The sequence below is a fragment of the Schistocerca gregaria genome, unplaced genomic scaffold, assembly GCF_023897955.1.
Source record: "Schistocerca gregaria isolate iqSchGreg1 unplaced genomic scaffold, iqSchGreg1.2 ptg000481l, whole genome shotgun sequence".
Taxonomy (NCBI): domain Eukaryota; kingdom Metazoa; phylum Arthropoda; class Insecta; order Orthoptera; family Acrididae; genus Schistocerca; species Schistocerca gregaria.
In genome coordinates, this window is record NW_026061891.1 from 1,384,111 (window position 1) to 1,407,394 (window position 23,284).

Sequence of the window (23,284 nt, forward strand, 5' to 3'; positions counted from 1 at the left end):
TCCAAGTATCTATTACTGCCTGGGTCACCACATGATCGTTCTCCTGCGAGTAAAGTTTTGGGAATCCGACGCAAATTTGACAGTTAATTGCGACATTCCCACACTCCTAATGACGATGCAACACAGAAATTGCGTCGCGATTCAATACATTGGTCACTAGCCGACTTATCTCCGAGGGTCTAACGCTGCCTCATACCAGATGGATGTACAATTTGGCTGTCAAGTTTCTTGTCTCCGTCTCAAAAGTCACAGTTAATTCTTACCGTCAGATCCTGGTAGCGACGATGGAACACACAAATAGCGTCGCGATTCAATTCATCAATGTCAGGCGTAATTATCTACAAGGGTTTATTGGTGCCCCGGTCACCGGATTTTCGAGCTTTGTAAGTCTAGTTTTCAAATCCGATGCAAAACAGACTGTTAATTTTATTCCTCCCATACTCTCAATTACGATGGAACACACATACTGCAATGGTTTTCAGAACATCATCTTCCAGCAGATTTATCTCCAAGTATCTATTACTGCCTGGGGCACCACATGATCGTTTTCCTGCGAGCAAAGTTTCGGGAATCGGACGCAAGTTTCAGAGTTAATTGCGACATTCCCACCATCCTAATGACGATGCAACACAGAAATTGCGTCGCGATTCAATACATTGGTCACTAGCCGACTTATCTCCGAGGGTCTAACGCTGCCTCATACCAGATGGATATACCATTTGACAGTCAAGTTTCTCCTCTCCCTCTCATAACTCACAGTTAATACTTACCGTCAGATCCTGGTATTGACGATGGAACACACAAATTGCGTCGCGATTCTATACATGGGTGTCGAGCGTAACTATCTACAAGGGTCTATTTGTGCTTCGGGCACCCGATGGTCGCGTTTTGTCAGTCTTGTTTTCAAATCCGACGTAAAACTGACAGTTAATTTTATTCCTCGCATATTCTCTATTACGATGGAACACACTTACTGCGATGGTTTTCAGAACATCGTCTTTCACCAGATTTATCTCCAATAATGCCTGGGTCACCACATGATCGTTCTCCTGCGAGTAAAGTTTCAGGAATCCGACGCAAATTGGACAGTTAATTACGACAATCCCACCATCCTAATGACGATGCAACACAGAAATTGCGTCGCGATTCAATAGATCGATGTCCAGCGTAACTATCTACAATGGTCAATTGGTGCCTCGGTCACCGGATGGTCGCGTTTTGTCAGTTTAGTTTTCTACTTCGACCCAAAACTGACAGTTAATTTTATTCCTCTCATCCTCTCAATTACGATGGAACACAGATACTGCGATGGTTTTCAGAACATCGTCTTCCAGCAGATTTATCTCCAAGTATCTATTACTGCCTGGGTCACCATATGATCGTTGTCCTGCGAGTAAAGTTTCGGGAATCCGACGCAAATTTGACAGTTAATTGCTACATTCCCAACATCCTAATGACGGTGCAACACAGAAATTGCGTCGCGATTCAATACATTGGTCACTAGCCGACTTATCTCCGAGGGTCTAACGCTGCCTCATACCTGATGGATGTACAATTTGGCTGTCAAGTTTCTTGTCTCCGACTCAAAAGTGACAGTTAATTCTTACCGTCAGATCCTGGTATCGACGATGGAACACACAAATAGCGTCGTGATTCAATACATCGATGTCTAGCGTAACTATCTACAAGGGTCTATATGTGCCTCGGTCACCGCATATTCGCGCTTTGTCAGTCTAGTTTTCAAATCCGACTCCAAAGTGACAATTACTTTTATTCTTCCCATCCTCTCAATTACGATGGAACACACATACTGCGATGGTTTTCAGAACATATTCTTATAGCAGATTTATCTCCAAGCATCTATTACTGCCTGGGTCACCACAAGTTGTTCTCCTGCGAGTAAAGTTTCGGGAATCCGAACACAAATTTGACAGCTAATTGCGACATTCCCACCATCCTAACGACGTTGCAAACAGAAATTGCGTCGCGATTCAATGCATTGGTTATTAGCCGACTTATCTACGAGGGACTTACGCTGCCTCATACCAGATGGTAGTACAATTTGGCAGTCAAGTTTCTTGTCTCCGTCTCAAAACTCACAGTTAATTGTTACCGTCAGATCCTGGTATTGACGATGGAACACAGAAATAGCGTCTCGATTCGATACATCGATGTCTAGCTTAACTATCTACAAGGGTCTATTGGTGACTCGGTAACTGGATGTTCGCGCTTTGTCAGTCTAGTTTTCAAATCCGACGCAAAACTGACAGTTAATTTTATTCCTCCCATACTCTCAATTACGATGGAATACACATACTGCAATGGTTTTCAGAACATCATCTTCCAGCAGATTTATCTCCAAGTATCTATTACTGCCTGGGGCACCACATGATCGTTTTCCTGCGAGCAAAGTTTCGGGAATCGGACGCAAGTTTCAGAGTTAATTGCGACATTCCCACCATCCTAATGACGATGCAACACAGAAATTGCGTCGCGATTCAATACATTGGTCACTAGCCGACTTATCTCCGAGGGTCTAACGCTGCCTCATACCAGATGGATATACCATTTGACAGTCAAGTTTCTCCTCTCCCTCTCATAACTCACAGTTAATACTTACCGTCAGATCCTGGTATTGACGATGGAACACACAAATAGCAACGCGATTCTATACATCGGTGTCCAGCGTAACTACCTACAAGGGTCTATTTGTGCTTCGGGCACCCGATGGTCGCGTTTTGTCAGTCTAGTTTTCAAATCCGACGTAAAACTGACAGTTATTTTATTCCTCGCATATTCTCTATTACGATGGAACACACTTACTGCGATGGTTTTCAGAACATCGTCTTCCAGCAGATTTATCTCCAAGCATCCCTGGGTCACACATGATCCTTCTCCTGCGAGTAAAGTTTCGGGAATCCGACGCAAATTTGACAGTTAATTGCGACATTCCCCCCATCCTAACGACGATGCAACACAGAAATTGCGTCGCGATTCAATACATTGGTCACTAGCCGACTTATCTCCGAGGGTCTAACGCTGCCTCATACCAGATGGATGTACAATTTGGCTGTCAAGTTTCTTGTCTCCGTCTCAAAAGTCACAGTTAATTCTTACCGTCAGATCCTGGTAGCGACGATGGAACACACAAATAACGTCGCGATTCAATTCATCAATGTCTAGCGTAATTATCTACAAGGGTTTATTGGTGACTCGGTTACCGGATGTTCGCGCTTTGTCAGTCTAGATTTCAAATCCGACGCAAAACTGACAGTTAATTTTATTCCTCCCATACTCTCAATTACGATGGAACACACATACTGCGATGGATTTCAGAACATCGACTTCCTGCAGATTTATCTCCAAGTAGCTATTACTGCCTGGGTCACCACATGATCGTTCTCCTGCGAGTAAAGTTTCGGGAATCCGACGCAAATTTGACAGTTAATTGCGACATTCCCACACTCCTAATGACGATGCAACACAGAAATTTCGTCGCGATTCAATACATTAGTCACTAGCCGACTTATCTCCGAGGGTCTAACGCTGCCTCATACCAGATGGATGTACAATTTGGCTGTCAAGTTTCTTGTCTCCGTCTCAAAAGTCACAGTTAATTCTTACCGTCAGATCCTGGTAGCGACGATGGAACACACAAATAACGTCGCGATTCAATTCATCAATGTCTAGCGTAATTATCTACAAGGGTTTATTGGTGCCTCGGTCACCGGATGTTCGAGCTTTGTAAGTCTAGTTTTCAAATCCGATGCAAAACTGACAGTTAATTTTAGTCCTCCCATACTCTCAATTACGATGGAACACACATACTGCAATGGTTTTCAGAACATCATCTTCCAGCAGATTTATCTCCAAGTATCTATTACTGCCTGGGGCACCACATGATCGTTTTCCTGCGAGCAAAGTTTCGGGAATCGGACGCAAGTTTCAGAGTTAATTGCGACATTCCCACCATCCTAATGACGATGCAACACAGAAATTGCGTCGCGATTCAATACATTGGTCACTAGCCGACTTATCTCCGAGGGTCTAACGCTGCCTCATACCAGATGGACGTACTGTTTGGCTGTCAAGTTTGTTTTGTCCCTCTCATAACTCACAATTAATTCTAACCGTCAGATCCTGGTATTGACGATGGAACACACAAATAGCATCGCGATTCAATAGATCGATGTCCAGCGTAACTAGCTACAAGGGTCTATTGTTGCCCCGGTCACCGGATGTTCTCGTTTTGTCATCTAGATTTCAAATCCGACGCAAAACTGACAGTTAATTTTATTTCCTCTCATCCTTTCCTCTCATCCACTCAATGACGATGGAACACACATACTGCGATGGTTTTCAGAACATCGTCATCCAGCAGATTTATCTCCAAGCATCAATTACTGCCTGGGTCACCACATGATCGTTCTCCTGCGAGTAAAGTTTCGGGAATCGGACGCAAATTTGAGAGTTAATTGCGACATTCCCACCATCCTAATGACGATGCAACACAGAAATTGCGTCGCGATTCAATACATTGGTCACTAGCCGACTTATCTCCGAGGGTCTAACGCTGCCTCATACCAGATGGATGTACAATTTGGCTGTCAAGTTTCTTGTCTCCGTCTCAAAAGTCACAGTTAATTCTTACCGTCAGATCCTGGTAGCGACGATGGAACACACAAATAGCGTCGCGATTCAATTCATCAATGTCTAGCGCAATTATCTACAAGGGTTTTTTGGTGCCTCGGTCACCGGATGTTCGAGCTTTGTCAGTCTAGTTTTCAAATCCGATGCAAAACTGACAGTTAATTTTATTCCTCCCATACTCTCAATTTCGATGGAACACACATACTGCAATGGTTTTCAGAACATCATCTTCCAGCAGATTTATCTCCAAGTATCTATTACTGCCTGGGTCACCACATGATCGCTCTCCTGCGAGAAAAGTTTCGGGAATCGGACGCAAGTTTGAGAGTTAATTGCGACATTCCCAACATCCTAATGACGATGCAACACAGAAATTGCGTCGCGATTCAATACATTGGTCACTAGCCGACTTATCTCCGAGGGTCTAACGCTGCCTCATTCCAGATGGATATACCATTTGACAGTCAAGTTTCTCCTCTCCCTCTCATAACTCACAGTTAATACTTACCGTCAGATCCTGGTATTGACGATGGAACACACAAATAGCAACGCGATTCTATACATCGGTGTCCAGCGTAACTACCTACAAGGGTCTATTTGTGCTTCGGGCACCCGATGGTCGCGTTTTGTCATCTAGTTTTCAAATCCGACGCAAAACTGACAGTTAATTTTATTTCCTCTCATCCTTTCCTCTCATCCTCTCAATGACGATGGAACACACTTACTGCGATGGTTTTCAGACCATCGTCTTCCAGCAGATTTATCTCCAAGCATGCCTGGGTCACACATGATCGTTCTCCTGCGAGTAAAATTTCGGGAATCCGACGCAAATTTGACAGTTAATTGCGACATTCCCCCCATCCTAACGACGATGCAACACAGAAATTGTGTCGCGATTCAATACATTGGTCACTAGCCGACTTATCTCCGAGGGTCTAACGCTGCCTCATACCAGATGGATGTACAATTTGGCAGTCAAGTTTCTTGTCTCCGTCTCAAAACTCACAGTTAATTCTTACCGTCTGATCCTGGTATCGACGATGGAACACACAAATAGCGTCACGATTCAATACATCGATGTCTAGCGTAACTATCTACAAGGATCGATTGGTGCCTCGGTCACCGGATGTTCGCGCTTTGTCAGTCTAGTTTTCAAATCCGACGCAAAACTGACAGTTAATTTTATTTCCTCTCATCCTTTCCTCTCATCCTCTCAATGACGATGGAACACACATACTGCGATGGTTTTCAGAACATCGTCTTCCAGCAGATTTATCTCCAAGCATGCCTGGGTCACACATGATCGTTCTCCTGCGAGTAACGTTTCGGGAATCCGACGCAAATTTGACAGTTAATTGCGACATTCCCCCCATCCTAATGACAATGCAACACAGATATTGCGTCGCGATTCAATTCATTGGTCACTAGCCGACTTATCTCCGAGGGCCCAACGCTGCCTCATACCAGATGGATATACCATTTGACAGTCAAGTTTCTCCTCTCCCTCTCATAACTCACAGTTAATACTTACCGTCAGATCCTGGTATTGACGATGGAACACACAAATTGCGTCGCGATTCTATACATCGGTGTCCAGCGTAACTATCTACAAGGGTCTATTTTTGCTTCGGGCACCCGATGGTCGCGTTTTGTCAGTCTAGTTTTTAAATCCGACGTAAAAATGACAGTTAATTTTATTCCTCGCATACTCTCTATTACGATGGAACACACTTACTGCGATGGTTTTCAGAACATCGTCTTCCAGCAGATTTATCTCCAAGCATGCCTGGGTCACACATGATCGTTCTCCTGCGAGTAAAGTTTCGGGAATCCGACGCAAATTTGACAGTTAATTGCGACATTCCACCCATCCTAACGACGATGCAACACAGAAATTACGTCGCGATTCAATACATTGGTCACTGGCCGACTTATCTCCGAGGGTCTATTGCTGCCTCATACCAGATGGAAGTACTGTTTGGCTGTCAAGTTTGTTTTGTCCCTCTCATAACTCACAATTAATTCTTACCGTCAGATCCTGGTATTGACGATGGAACACACAAATAGCGTCGCGATTCAATAGATCGATGTCCAGCGTAACTAGCTACAAGGGTCTATTGTTGCCTCGGTCACCGGATGTTCGCCTTTTGTCAGTCTAGTTTACAAATCCGACGCAAAACTGGCATTTAATTTTATTTCCTCTCATCCTTTCCTCTCATCCTCTCAATGTCGATGGAACACACATACTGCAATAGTTTTCAGAACATCGTCTTCCAGCAGATTTATCTCCAAGCATCTATTACTGCCTGGGTCACCACATGTTCGTTCTCCTACGAGTAAAGTTTCGGGAATCTTACGCAAATTTGACAGTTAATTGTGACATTCCCACCTTCCTAATGACGAAGCAACACAGAAATTGCGACGCGATTCAATACATTGGTCACTAGCCGACTTATCTCCGAGAGTCTAACGCTGCCTCATACCAGATGGACGTACTCTTTGACAGTCAAGTTTGTTTTCTCCCTCTCATAACTCACAGTTAATTCTTACCGTCATATCCTGGTATTGACGATGGAACACACAAATAGCGTCGCGATTCTATACATCGATGTGCAGCGTAACTATCTACAAGGGTCTATTTGGTACCTCGGTCACCGGATGGTCGCGTTTTGTCAGTCTAGATAACAAATCCGACGCAAACTGGAAGTTAATTTAATTCCTCTCATCCCCTCCATGACGATGGAACACCATACTGCGATGGTTTTCAGAACATCGTCTTCCAGCAGATTTGTCTCCAAGCATCTATTACTGCCTGGGTCACCACATGATCGTTGTCCTACGAGTAAAGTTTCGGGAATCCGCCGCAAATTTGACAGTTAATTGCGACATTCCCACCATCCTAATGACGATGCAACACAGAAATAGCGTCGCGATTCAATACATTAGTCACTAGCCGATTTATCTCCGAGGGTCTAACTCTGCCTCATACCAGATGGATGTACAATTTGGCTGTCAAGTTCCTTGACTCCGTCTCAAACGTCACAGTTAATTCTTACCGTCCGATCCTGGTATCGACGGTGGAACACACAAATAGCGTCGCGATTCAATACATCGCTGTCTAGCGTAACTATCTACAAGGATCGATTGGTGCCTCGGTCACCGGATGTTCGCGCTTTGTCAGTCTAGTTTTCAAATCCGATTCAAAACTGACAGTTAATTTTATTTCCTCTCATCCTTTCCTCTCATCCTCTCAATGACGATGGAACACACATACTGCGATGGTTTTCAGAACATCGTCATCCAGCAGATTTATCTCCAAGTATCTATTACTGCCTGGGTCACCACATGATCGTTCTCCTGCGAGTAAAGTTTCGGGAATCCGACGCAAATTTGACAGTTAATTGCGACATTCCCACACTCCTAATGACGATGCAACATAGAAATTGCGTCGTGATTCAATACATTGGTCACTAGCCGACTTATCTCCGAGGGTCTAACGCTGCCTCATACCAGATGGATGTACAATTTGGCTGTCAAGTTTCTTGTCTCCGTCTCAAAAGTCACAGTTAATTCTTACCGTCAGATCCTGGTATCGACGATGGGACACACAAGTAGCGTCGCGATTCAATTCATCAATGTCTAGCGTAATTATCTACAAGGGTTTATTGGTGCCTCGGTCACCGGATGTTCGAGCTTTTTCAGTCTAGTTTTCAAATCCGATGCAAAACTGACAGTTAATTTTATTCCTCCCATACTCTCAATTACGATGGAACACACATACTGCAATGGTTTTCAGAACATCATCTTCCAGCAGATTTATCTCCAAGTATCTATTACTGCCTGGGGCACCACATGATCGTTCTCCTGCGAGCAAAGTTTCGGGAATCGGAAGCAAGTTTCAGAGTTAATTGCGACATTCCCACCATCCTAATGATGATGCAACACAGAAATTGCGTCGCGATTCAATACATTGGTCACTAGCCGACTTATCTCCGAGGGTCTAACGCTGCCTCATACCAGATGGATATACCATTTGACAGTCATGTTTCTCTCTCCCTCTCATAACTCACAGTTAATACTTACCGTCAGATCCTGGTATTGACGATGGAACACACAAATTGCGTCGCGATTCTATACATCGGTGTCCAGCGTTACTATCTACAAGGGTCTATTTGTGATTCGGGCACCCGATGGTCGCCTTTTGTCAGTCTAGTTTTCAAATCCGACGTAAAACTGACAGTTAATTTTATTCCTCGCATACTCTCTATTACGATGGAACACACTTACTGCGATGGTTTTCAGAACATCGTCTTCCAGCAGATTTATCTCCAAGCTTGCCTGGGTCACACATGATCGTTCTCCTGCGAGTAAAGTTTCGGGAATCCGACGCAAATTTGACAGTTAATTGCGACATTCCCACCATCCTGATGACGATGCAACACAGAAATTGCGTCGCGATTCAATACATTGGGCACTAGCCGACTTATCTCCGAGGGTCTATCGCTGCCTCATACCAGATGAACGTACTCTTTGGCAGTCAAGTTTGTTTTCTCCCTCTCATAACTCACAGTTAATTGTTGCCGTCAGATCCTGGTATTGACGATGGAACACACAAATTGCGTCGCGATTCAATAGATCGATGTCCAGCGTAACTATCTACAAGGGTCTATTGGTGGCTCGGTCACCGGATGGTGGCGTTTTGTTATCTAGTTTTCAAATCCGACGCAAAACTGACAGTTAATTTTATTTCCTCTCATCCTTTCCTCTCATCCTCTCAATGACGATGGAACACACATACTGCGATGGTTTTCAGAACATCGTCTTCCAGCAGATTCATCTCCAAGCATCTATTACTGCCTGTGTCACCACATGATCGTTGTCCTGGGAGTAAAGTTTCGGGGATCCGACGCAAATTTGACAGTTAATTACGACATTCCCACCATCCCAATGACGATGCAACACAGAAATTGCGTCGCGATTCAATACATTGGTCACTAGCCGACTTATCTCCGAGGGTCTATCGCTGCCTTATACCAGATGGACGTACTGTTTGGCAGTCAAGTTTGTTAATCTTCCTCTGATAACTCACAGTTAATTCTTACCGTCAGATCCTGGTATTGACGATGGAACACACAAATAGCGTCGCGATTCTATACATCGATGTGCAGCGTAACTATCTACAAGGGTCTATTTGGTGCCTCGGTCACCGGATGGTCGCGTTTTGTCAGTCTACTTTACAAATCCGACGCAAAACTCTCAGTTAATTTTATTTCCTCTCATCCTTTCCTCTCATCCTCTCAATGACGATGGAACACACATACTGCAATGGTTTTCAGAACGTCGTCTTCCAGCAGATTTACCTCCAAGCATCTATTACTGCCTGGGTCACCACATGACCGTTGTCCTGCGAGTAAAGTTTCGGGAATCCGACGCAAATTTGACAGTTAATTGCGACATTCCCACCATCCTAATGACGATGTAACACTGATATTGCGTCGCGATTCAATACATTGGTCACTAGCCGACTTATCTCCGATGGTCTATCGCTGCCTCATACCAGACGATTGTACAATTTGGCAGTCAAGTTCCTCTTCTCCCTCTCATAACTCACAGTTAATACTTACCGTCAGATCATGGTATTGACGATGGAACACACAAATAGCCTCGCGATTCTATACATCGATGTCCAGCGTAACTATCTACAAGGGTCTATTTGTGCTTCGTGTTTTGTCAGTCTAGTTTACAAATCCGACGCAAAACAGGCAGTTAATTCTATTCCTCCCATACTCTCAATTACGATGGAACACACATACTGCGATGGTTTTCAGAACATCGTTTTCCGGCAGATTTATCTCCAAGCATCTATTACTGCTTGGGTCACCACATGTTCGTTCTCCTGCGAGTAAAGTTTCGGGAATCTTTCGCAAATTTGACAGTTAATTGTGACATTCCCACCATCCTAATGACGATGCAACACAGAAATTGCGTCGCGATTCAATACATTGGTAACTAGCCGACTTATCTCCGAGGGTCTAACGCTGCCTCATACCAGATGGATGTACAATTTGGCTGTGAAGTTTCTAGTCTCCGTCTCAAAAGTCACAGTTATTTCTTACCGTCCGATCCTGGTATCGACGGTGGAACACACAAATAGCGTCGCGATTCAATACATCGATGTCTAGCGTAACAATCTACAAGTGTCTATTGGTGCCTCGGTCACCGGATGTTCGCGCTTTGTCAGTCTAGTTTTCAAATCCAACGCAAAACTGACAGTTAATTTTATTCCTCCCATACTCTCAATTACGATGGAACACACATACTGCGATGGTTTTCAGAACATCGTCTTCCAGCAGATTTATCTCCAAGTATCTATTACTGCCTGGGTCACCACATGATCGTTCTCCTGCGAGTAACGTTTCGGGAATCCGACGCAAATGTGAGAGTTAATTGCTACATTCCCACCATCCTGATGACGATGCGACACAGAAATTGCGTCGCGATTCAATACATTGGGCACTAGCCGACTTATCTCCGAGGGTCTATCGCTGCCTCATACCAGATGAACGTACGCTTTGGCAGTCAAGTTTGTTTTCTCCCTGTCATAACTCACAGTTAATTGTTGCCGTCAGATCCTGGTATTGACGATGGAACACACAAATAGCGTCGCGATTCAATAGATCGATGTCCAGCGTAACTATCTACAAGGGTCTATTGGTGGCTCGGTCACCGCATGGTGGCGTTTTGTTATCTAGTTTTCAAATCCGACGCAAAACTGACAGTTAATTTTATTTCCTCTCATCCTTTCCTCTCATCCTCTTAATGACGATGGAACACACATACTGCGATGGTTTTCAGAACATCGTCTTCCAGCAGATTTATCTCCAAGCATCTATTACTGCCTGTGTCACCACATGATCGTTGTCCTGGGAGTAAAGTTTCGGGGACCCGACGCAAATTTGACAGTTAATTGCGACATTCCCACCATCATAATGACGATGCAACACAGAAATAGCGTCGCGATTCAATACATTGGTCACTAGCCGACTTATCTCCGAGGGTCTAAGCTGCCTCATACCAGATGGATGTGAAATTGGCAGTCAAGTTTCTTGTCTCCGTCCCAAAACTCACAGTTAATTCTTACCGTCAGATCCTGGTATTGACGGTGGAACACACAAATAGCGTCGCGATTCAATAGTTCGATGTCCAGCGTAACTATCTACAAGGGTCTATTTGGTGCCTCGGTCACCGGATGGTCGCGTTTTGTCAGTCTAGTTTACAAATCCGACGCAAAACTGGCAGTTAATTTTATTTCCTCTCTTCCTTTCCTCTCATCCTCTCAATGACGATGGAACACACATACTGCAATGGTTTTCAGAACATCGTCTTCCAGCAGATTTATCTCCAAGCATCTATTACTGCCTGGGTCACTACATGATCGTTGTCCTGCGAGTAAAGTTTCGGGAATCCGACGCAAATTTGACAGTTAATTGCGACATTCCCACCATCCTAATGACGATGCAACACAGAAATAGCGTCGCGATTCAATACATTGGTCACTAGTCGATGGTCTAACGCTGCCTCATACCAGATGATTGTACAATTTGACAGTCAAGTTTCTCTTCTCCCTCTCATAACTCACAGTTAATACTTACCGTCAGATCATGGTATTGACGATGGAACACACAAATAGCGTCGCGATTCTATACATCGATGTCCAGCGTAACTATCTACAAGGGTCTATTTGTGCTTCGTGGTTTGTCAGTCTAGTTTACAAATCCGACGCAAAACAGGCAGTTAATTCTATTCCTCCCATACTCTCAATTACGATGGAACACACATACTGCGATGGTTTTCAGAACGTCGTTTTCCGGCAGATTTATCTCTAAGCATCTATTACTGCCTGGGTCACCACATGTTCGTTCTCCTGCGAGTAAAGTTTCGGAAATCTTACGCAAATTTGACAGTTAATTGTGACATTCCCACCATCCTAATGACGATGCAACACAGAAATTGCGTCGCGATTTAATACATTGGTCACTAGCCGACTTATCTCCGAGGGTCTAACGCTGCCTCATACCAGATGGACGTACTCTTTGACAGTCAAGTTTGTTTTCTCCCTCTCATAACTCACAGTTAATTCTTACCGTCATATCCTGGTATTGACGATGGAACACACAAATAGCGTCGCGATTCTATACATCGGTGTGCAGCATAACTATCTACAAGGGTCTATTTGATACCTCGGTCACCGTATGGTCGCGTTTTGTAAGTCTAGTTTACAAATTCGACGCAAACTGGCAGTTAATTTAATTCCTCTCATCCTCTCAATGACGATGGAACACCATACTGCGATGGTTTTCAGAACATCGTCTTCCAGCAGATTTGTCTCCAAGCATCTATTACTGCCTGGGTCACCACATGATCGTTGTCCTACGAGTAAAGTTTCGGGAATCCGAAGAAAATTTGACAGTCAATTGCGACATTCCCACCATCCTAATGACGATGCAACACAGAAATTGCGTCGCGATTCAATACATTGGTCACTAGCCGACTTATCTCCGAGGGTCTAACGCTCCCTCATACCAGATGGATGTACAATTTGGCTGTCAAGTTTCTTGTCTCCGTCTCAAAAGTCACAGTTATTTCTTACCGTCCGATCCTGGTATCGACGGTGGAACACACAAATAGCGTCGCGATTCAATACATCGATGTCTAGCGTAACTATCTACAAGTGTCTATTGGTGCCTCGGTCACCGGATGTTCGCGCTTTGTCAGTCTAGTTTTCAAATCCAACGCAAAACTGACAGTTAATTTTATTCCTCCCACACTCTCAATTACGATGGAACACACATACTGCGATGGTTTTCAGAACATCGTCTTCCAGCAGATTTATCTCCAAGTATCTATTACTGCCTGGGTCACCACATGATCGTTCTCCTGCGAGTAAAGTTTCGGGAATCCGACGCAAATGTGAGAGTTAATTGCTTCATTCCCACCATCCTGATGACGATGCGACACAGAAATTGCGTCGCGATTCAACACATTGGGCACTAGCCGACTTATCTCCGAGGGTCTATCGCTGCCTCATACCAGATGAACGTACTCTTTGGCAGTCAAGTTTGTTTTCTCCCTCTCATAACTCACAGTTAATTGTTGCCGTCAGATCCTGCTATTGACGATGGAACACACAAATAGCGTCGCGATTCAATAGATCGATGTCCAGCGTAACTATCTACAAGGGTCTATTGGTGGCTCGGTCACCGGATGGTGGCGTTTTGTTATCTAGTTTTCAAATCCGACGCAAAACTGACAGTTAATTTTATTTCCTCTCATCCTTTCCTCTCATCCTCTCAATGACGATGAAACACACATACTGCGATGGTTTTCAGAACATCGTCTTCCAGCAGATTTGTCTCCAAGCATCTATTACTGCCTTTGTCACCACATGATCGTTGTCCTACGAGTAAAGTTTCGGGAATCCGACGAAAATTTGACAGTTAATTGCGACATTCCCACCTTCCTAATGACGATGCAACACAGAAATTGCGTCGCGATTCAATACATTGTTCACTAGCCCACTTATCTCGGAGGGTCTAACGCTGCCTCATACCAGATGGATGTACAATTTGGCAGTCACGTTTCTCTTCTCCCACTCATAACTCACAGTTAATACTTACCGTCAGATCCTCGTTTTGACGATGGAACACACAAATAGCGTCGCGATTCTATACATCGATGTGCAGCGTAACTATCTACATGTGTCTATTTGTGCTTCGGTCTCCGGATATTCGCGATTTGTCAGTCTAGTTTACAAATCCGACACAAAACCGGCAGTTAATTTTATTCCTCTCTTCCTCTCAATGACGATGGAACACCATACTGCGATGGATTTCAGAAAATCGTCTTCCAGCAGATTTGTCTCCAAGCATCTATTTTTGCCTGGGTCACCACATGATCGTTGTCCTACGAGTAAAGTTTCGGGAATCCGACGCAAATTTGACAGTTAATTGCGACATTCCCACCATGCTAATGACTATGCAACACAGAAATAGCGTCGCGATTCAATACATTGGTCACTAGCCGACTTATCTACGACGGTCTAACGCTGCCTCATACCAGATAGATGTGAAATTGGCAGTCAAGTTTCTTGTCTCCGTCTCAAAACTCACAGTTAATTCTTACCGTCAGATCCTGGTATTGACGGTGGAACACACAAATAGCGTCGCGATTCAATAGTTCGATGTCCAGCGTAACCATCTACAAGGGTCTATTTGGTGCCTCGGTCACCGGATGGTCGCGTTTTGTCAGTCTAGTTTACAAATCCGACGCAAAACTCTCAGTTAATTTTATTTCCTCTCATCCTTTCCTCTCATCCTCTCAATGACGATGGAACACACATACTGCAATGGTTTTCAGAACATCGTCTTCCAGCAGATTTATCTCCAATCATCTATTACTGCATGGGTCACCACATGACCGTTGTTCTGCGAGTAACGTTTCGGGAATCCAACGCAAATTTGACAGTTAATTGCGACATTCCCACCATCCTAATGACGATGCAACACAGAAATTGCGTCGCGATTCAATACATTGGTCACTAGCCGACTTATCTCCGATGGTCTAACGCTGCCTCATACCAGATGATTGTACAATTTGGCAGTCAAGTTTCTCTTCTCCCTCTCATAACTCACAGTTTTTTCTTACCGTCATATCCTGGTATTGACGATGGAACACACAAATAGCGTCGCGATTCTATACATCGATGTGCAGCGTAACTATCTACAAGGGTCTATTTGGTACCTCGGTCACCGGATGGTAGCGTTTTGTCAGTCTAGTTTACAAATCCGACGCAAACTGGCAGTTAATTTAATTCCCCTCATCTGCTCAATGACGATGGAACACCATACTGCGATGGTTTTCAGAACATCGTCTTCCAGCAGATTTGTCTCCAAGCATCTATTACTGCCTGGGTCACCACATGATCGTTGTCCTACGAGTAATGTTTCGGGAATCCGACGAAAATTTGACAGTTAATTGCGACATTCCCACCATCCTAATGACGATGCAACACAGAAATTGCGTCGCGATTCAATACATTGGTCACTAGCCGACTTATCTCCGAGGGTCTAACGCTGCCTCATACCAGATGGATGTACAATTTGGCTGTCAAGTTTCTTGTCTCCGTCTCAAAAGTCACAGTTATTTCTTACCGACCGATCCTGGTATCGACGGTGGAACACACAAATAGCGTCGCGATTCAATACATCGATGTCTAGCGTAACTATGTACAAGTGTCTATGGGTGCCTCGGTCACCGGATGTTCGCGCTTTGTCAGTCTAGTTTTCAAATCCAACGCAAAACTGACAGTTAATTTTATTCCACCCATACTCTCAATTACGATGGAACACACATACTGCGAAGGTTCTCAGAACATCGTCTTCCAGCAGATTTATCTCCAAGTATCTATTACTGCCTGGGTCACCACATGGTCGTTCTCCTGCGAGTAAAGTTTCGGGAATCCGACGCAAATGTGAGAGTTAATTGCTACATTCCCACCATCCTGATGACGATGCGACACAGAAATTGCGTCGCGATTCAATACATTGGGCACTAGCCGACTTATCTCCGAGGGTCTAACGCTGCCTCATACCAGATGGACGTACTCTTTGGCAGTCAAGTTTGTTTTCTCCCTCTCATAACTCACAGTTAATTGTTGCCGTCAGATCCTGTTATTGACGATGGAACACACAAATAGTGTCGCGATTCTATACATCGATGTCCAGCGTAACTATCTACAAGGGTCTATTTGTGCTTCGTGTTTTGTCAGTCTAGTTTACAAATCCGACGCAAAACAGGCAGTTAATTCTATTCCTCCCATACTCTCAATTACGATGGAACACACATACTGCGATGGTTTTCAGAACATCGTTTTCCGGCAGATTTATCTCCAAGCATCTATTACTGCCTGGGTCACCACATGTTCGTTCTCCGGCGAGTAAAGTTTCGGGAATCTTACGCAAATTTGACAGTTAATTGTGACATTCCCGCCATCCTAATGACGATGCAACACAGAAAAAGCGTCGCAATTCAATACATTGGTCACTAGCCGACTTATCTCCGAGGGTCTATCGCTGCCTCATACCAGATGGACGTACTGTTTGGCAGTTAAGTTTGTTTTCTCCCTCTCATAACTCACAGTTAATTGTTGCTGTCAGATCCTGGTATTGACGATGGAACACACAAATAGCGTCGCGATTCAATAGATCGATGTCCAGCGTAACTATATACAAGGGTCTATTGGTGGCTCGGTCACCGGATGGTGGCGTTTTGTCATCTAGATTTCAAATTCGACGCAAAACTGACAGTTAATTTTATTTCCTCTCATCCTTTCCTCTCATCCTCTCAATGACGATGGAACACACATACTGCGATGGTTTTCAGAACATCGTCTTCCAGCAGATTTATCTCCAAGCATCTATTACTGCCTGTGTCGCCACATGATCGTTGTCCTGGGAGTAAAGTTTCGGGGATCCGACGCAAATTTGACAGTTAATTGCGACATTCCCACCATCCTAATGACGATGCAACACAGAAATTGCGTCGCGATTCAATACATTGGTCACTGGCCGACTTATCTCCGAGGGTCTAACGCTGCCTCATACCAGATGGATGTACAATTTGGCAGTCAAGTTTCTCTTCTCCCACTCATAACTCGCAGTTAATACTTACCGTCAGTTCCTCGTTTTGACGATGGAAAACACAAATAGCGTCGCGATTCTATACATCGATGTGCAGCGTAACTTTCTACAAGGGTCTATTTGTGCTTCGGTCACCGGATATTCGCGATTTGTCAGTCTAGTTTACAAATCCGACGCAAAACCGGCAGTTAATTTTATTCCTCTCTTCCTCTCAATGACGATGGAACACCATACTGCGATGGTTTTCAGAACATCGTTTTCCTGCAGATTTGTCTCCAAGCATCTATTTCTGCCTGGGTCACCACATGATCGTTGTCCTACGAGTAAAGTTTCGGGAATCCGACGCAAATTTGACAGTTAATTGCGACATTCCCACCATCCTAATGACGATGCAACACAGAAATAGCGTCGCGATTCAATACATTGGTCACTAGCCGACTTATCTCCGAGGGTCTATCGCTGCCTCATACCAGATGGACGTACTGTTTGGCAGTCAAGTTTGTTTTCTCCCTCTGATAACTCGCAGTTAATTCTTACCGTCAGATCCTGGTATTGACGATGGAACACACAAATAGCGTCTCGATTCTATACATCGATGTGCAGCGTAACTATCTACAAGGGTCTATTTGGTGCCTCGGTCACCGGATGGTGGCGTTTTGTCAGTCTAGTTTACAAATCCGACGCATAACTCTCAGTTAATTTTATTTCCTCTCATCCTTTCCTCTCACCCTCTCAATGACGATGGAACACACAAATTGCGATGGTTTTCAGAACATCGTCTTCCAGCAAATTTATCTCCAAGCATCTATTACTGCCTGGGTCACCACATGATCGTTGTCCTACGAGTAAAGTTTCGGGAATCCGACGCAAATTTGACAGTTAATTGCGACATTCCTACCATCCTAATGACGATGCAACACAGAAATTGCGTCGCGATTCAATACATTGGTCACTAGCCGACTTATCTCCGAGGGTCTATCGCTGCCTCATACCAGATGGACGTACTCTTTGACAGTCAAGTTTGTTTTCTCCCTCTCATAACTCACAGTTAATTCTTACCGTCAGATCCTGGTATTGACGATGGAACACACAAATACCGTCGCGATTCTATACATCGATGTGCAGTGTAACTATCTACAAGTGTCTATTTGGTGCCTCGGTCACCGGATGGTCGCATTTTGTCAGTCTAGTTTACAAATCCGACGCAAAACTCTCAGTTAATTGTATTTCCTCTCATCCTTTCCTCTCATCCTCTCAATGACGAAGGAACACACATACTGCAATGGTTTTCAGAACATCGTCTTCCAGCAGATTTATCTCCAAGCATCTATTACTGCCTGGGTCACCACATGATCGTTGTCCTGCGACTAAAGTTTCGGGAATCCGACGCAAATTTGACAGTTAATTGCGACATTCCCACGATCCTAATGACGATGCAACACAGAAATTGCGTCGCGATTCAATACATTGGACACTAGCCAGCTTATCTCCGATGGTCTAACGCTGCCTCATACCAGATGATTGTACAATTTGGCAGTCACGTTTCTCTTCTCCCTCTCATAGCTCACAGTTAATATTTACCGTCAGATCATGGTATTGACGATGGAACACACAAATAGTGTCGCGATTCTATACATCGATGTGCAGCGTAACTATCTACAAGGGTCTATTTGGTACCTCGGTCACCGGATGGTCGCGTTTTGTCAGTCTAGTTTACAAGTCCGACGCAAACTGGCAGTTAATTTAATTCCTCTCATCCTCTCAGTGACGATGGAACACCATACTGCGATGGTTTTCAGACATCGTCTTCCAGCAGATTTGTCTCCAAGCATCTATTACTGCCTGGGTCACCACATGATCGTTGTCCTACGAGTAAAGTTTCGGGAATCCGACGCAAATTTGACAGTTAATTGCGACATTCCCACCATCCTAATGACGATGCAACACAGAAATAGCGTCGCGATTCAATACATTGGTCACTAGGCGACTTATCTCCGAGGGTCTATCGCTGCCTCATACCAGATAGACGTACTGTTTGGCAGTCAAGTTTGTTTTCTCTCTCTCATAACTCACAGTTATTTGTTGCCGTCAGATCCTGGTATTGACGATGGAACACACAAATAGCGTCGCGATTCAATTAATCGATGTCCAGCGTAACTACCTACAAGGGTCTATTGGTGGCTCGGTCACCGGATGGTTTCGCTTTGTCATCTAGTTTTCAAATCCGACGCAAAACTGACAGTTAATTTTATTTCCTCCCATCCTTTCCTCTCATCCTCTCAATGACGATGGAACACACATACTGCGATGGTCTTCCAGCAGATTTATCTGCAAGCATCCATTACTTCCTGTGTCACCACACGATCGTTGTCCCTGGAGTAAAGTTTCGGGGATCCGACGCAAATCTGACAGTTAATTGCGACATTCCCACCATCCTAATGACGATGCAACACAGAAATTGCGTCGCGATTCAATACATTGGTCACTAGCCGACTTATCTCCGAGGGTCTAACGCTGCCTCATACCAGATGGATGTGAAATTGGCAGTCAAGTTTCTTCTCTCCGTCTCAAAACTCACAGTTAATTCTTACCGTCAGATCCTGGTATCGACGATGGAACACACAAATAGCGTCGCGATTCAATACATCGATGTCTAGCATAACTATCTACAAGGGTCTATTGTTGCCTCGGTCACCGGATGGTCGCGTTTTGTCATCTAATTTTCAAATCCGACGCAAAACTGACAGTTAATTTTATTTCCTCTCATCCTTTCCTCTCATCCTCTCAATGACGATGGACCACACATACTGCAATGGATTTCAGAACATCGTCTTCCAGCAGATTTATCTCCAAGCATCTATTACTTCCTGTGTCACCACATGATCGTTGTCCTGGGAGTAAAGTTTCGGGGATCCGACGCTAATTTGACAGTTAATTGCGACATTCCCACCACATTAATGAAAATGCAACACAGAAATTGCGTCGCGATTCAATACATTGGTCACTAGCCGACTTATCTCCGAGGGTCTATCGCTGCCTCATACCAGATGGACGTACTGTTTGGCAGTCAAGTTTGTTTTCTCCCTCTGATAACTCGCAGTGAATTCTTACCGTCAGATCCTGGTATTGACGATGGAACACACAAATAGCGTCGCGATTCTATACATCGATGTGCAGCGTAACTTTCTACAAGTGTCTATTTGTGCTTCGGTCACCGGATATTCGCGATTTGTCAGTCTACTTTACAAATCCGAAGCAAAACTGGCAGTTAATTTTATTCCTCCCATACTCTCAATTACGATGGAACACACATACTGCGATGGTTTTCAAAACATCGTCTTCCAGCAGATTTATCTCCAAGCATCTATTACAGCCTGGGTCACCACATGGTCGTTGTCCTGCGAGTAAAGTTTCGGGGATCCGACGCAAATTTGACAGTTAATTGCGACATTCCCACCATCCTAATGACGATGGAACACCAAAATTGCGTCGCGATACAATACATTGGTCACTAGCCGTCTTATCTCCGAGGGTCTAACGCAGCCTCATACCAGATGGATGTACAATTTGGCTGTCAAGTTTCTTGTCTCCGACTCAAAACTCACAGTTAAATCTTACCGTCAGATCCTGGTATCGACGATGGAACACACAAATAGCGTCGCGATTCTATACATCGATGTGCAGCGTAACTATCTACAAGGGTCTATTTGTGCTTCGGTCACTGGATATTCGGGTTTTGTCAGTCTAGTTTACAAATCCGACCCAAAACAGGCAGTTAATTTTATTCCTCCCATACTCTCAATTACGATGGAACACCATACTGCGATGGTTTTCGGAACATCGTCTTCCAGCAGATTTGTCTCCAAGCATCTATTACTGCCTGGGTCACCACATGATCGATGTCCTACGAGTAAAGTTTCGGGAATCCGACGCAAATTTGACAGTTAATTGCGACATTCCCCCCATCCTAATGACGATGCATCACAGAAATTGCGTCGCGATTCAATACATTGGTCAATAGCCGACTTATCTCCGAGGGTCTATCGCTGCCTCATACCAGATGGACGTACTGTTTGGCAGTCAAGTTTGTTTTCTCCCTCTGATAACTCACAGTTAATTCTTACCGCCAGATCCTGGTATTGACGATGGAACACACAAATAGCGTCGCGATTCTATACATCGATGTGCAGCGTAACTATCTACAAGGGTCTATTTGGTGCCGCGGTCACCGGATGGTCGCGTTTTGTCAGTCTAGTTTACAAATCCGACGCTAAACTCTCAGTTAATTTTATTTCCTCTCATCCTTTCCTCTCATCCTCTCAATGACGATGGAACACACATACTGCAATGGTTTTCAGAACATCGTCTTCCAGCAGATTTATCTCCAAGCATCTATTACTGCCTGGGTCACCACATGATCGTTGTCCTGCGAGTAAAGTTTCGGGAATCCGACGCATATTTGACAGTTAATTGCGACATTCCCACCATCCTAATGACGATGGAACACAGAAATTGCGTCGCGATTCAATACATTGGTCACTAGCCGACTTATCTCCGAGGGTCTAACGCTGCCTCATACCAGATGGATGTACAATTTGGCTGTCAAGTTTCTTGTCTCCCTCTCATAACTCACAGTTAATACTTACCGTCAGATCATGGTATTGACGATGGAACACACAAATAGCGTCGCGATTCTATACATCGATGTCCAGCGTAACTATCTACAAGGGTCTATTTGTGCTTCGGTCACTGGATATTCGTGTTTTGTCAGTCTAGTTTACAAATCCGACCCAAAACAGGCAGTTAATTTTATTCCTCCCATACTCTCAATTACGATGGAACACCATACTGCGATGGTTTTCGGAACATCGTCTTCCAGCAGATTTGTCTCCAAGCATCTATTACTGCCTGGGTCACCACATGATCGTTGTCCTACGAGTAAAGTTTCGGGAATCCGACGCAAATTTGACAGTTAATTGCGACATTCCCACCATCCTAATGACGATGCAACACAGAAATTGCGTCGCGATTCAATACATTGGTCACTAGCCGACTTATCTCAGAGGGTCTAACGCTGCCTCATACCAGATGGATGTACAATTTGGCTGTCAAGTTTCTTGTCTCCGGCTCAAAAGTCACATTTAATTATTACCGTCAGATCCTGGTACCGACGGTGGAACACAGAAATAGCGTCGCGATTCAATACATCGATGTCTAGCGTAACTATGTACAAGGGTCTATTGGTGCCTCGGTCACCGGATGGTCGCGTTTTGCCATCTTCTTTTCAAATCCGACGCAAAACTGACAGTTAATTTTATTCCTCCCATCCTCTCAATGACGATGCTCTTCAGTACATCGTCTTGCATCAGAATTATCTCCAAACATCTATATCCGCCTGATTCTGTTCTTCTGTGAGTAAAGTTTCGCGAATCCGAAGTAAAATTGATAATTTATTGCAACATTCCCGCACTCCTAATGACGATAGAACACACAAATTGCGTCGGGATTCAATACATTGGACACCAGCCGAGTTATCTCCGACGTTCTAATGCTGCCTCGATCACCAGATGGATGTACAATTTGGCGGTCAAGTTTCTTGTCTCCGTCTCAAAACTCACAGTTAATGCTTACCGTCAAATCCTGGTATTCATGATGGAACACACAAATAGCGTCGCGATTCAATACATCGATGTCTGGTGTAACTATATACAAGGGTCCATTGGTGCCTCGGTGTCCGGATAGTTGCGTTTTTTCAGTCTAGTTTTCAAATACGACGCGAAACTGACAGTTTATTTTATTCCTCGCATCCTCTCAATTACGATGGAACACACATACTGCGATGGTTTTCAGAACATCGTCTTCCAGCAGATTTATCTCCAAGCATCTATTACTGACTGGGTCACCACATGATCCCGCGAGTACTGTTTCGGGAATCC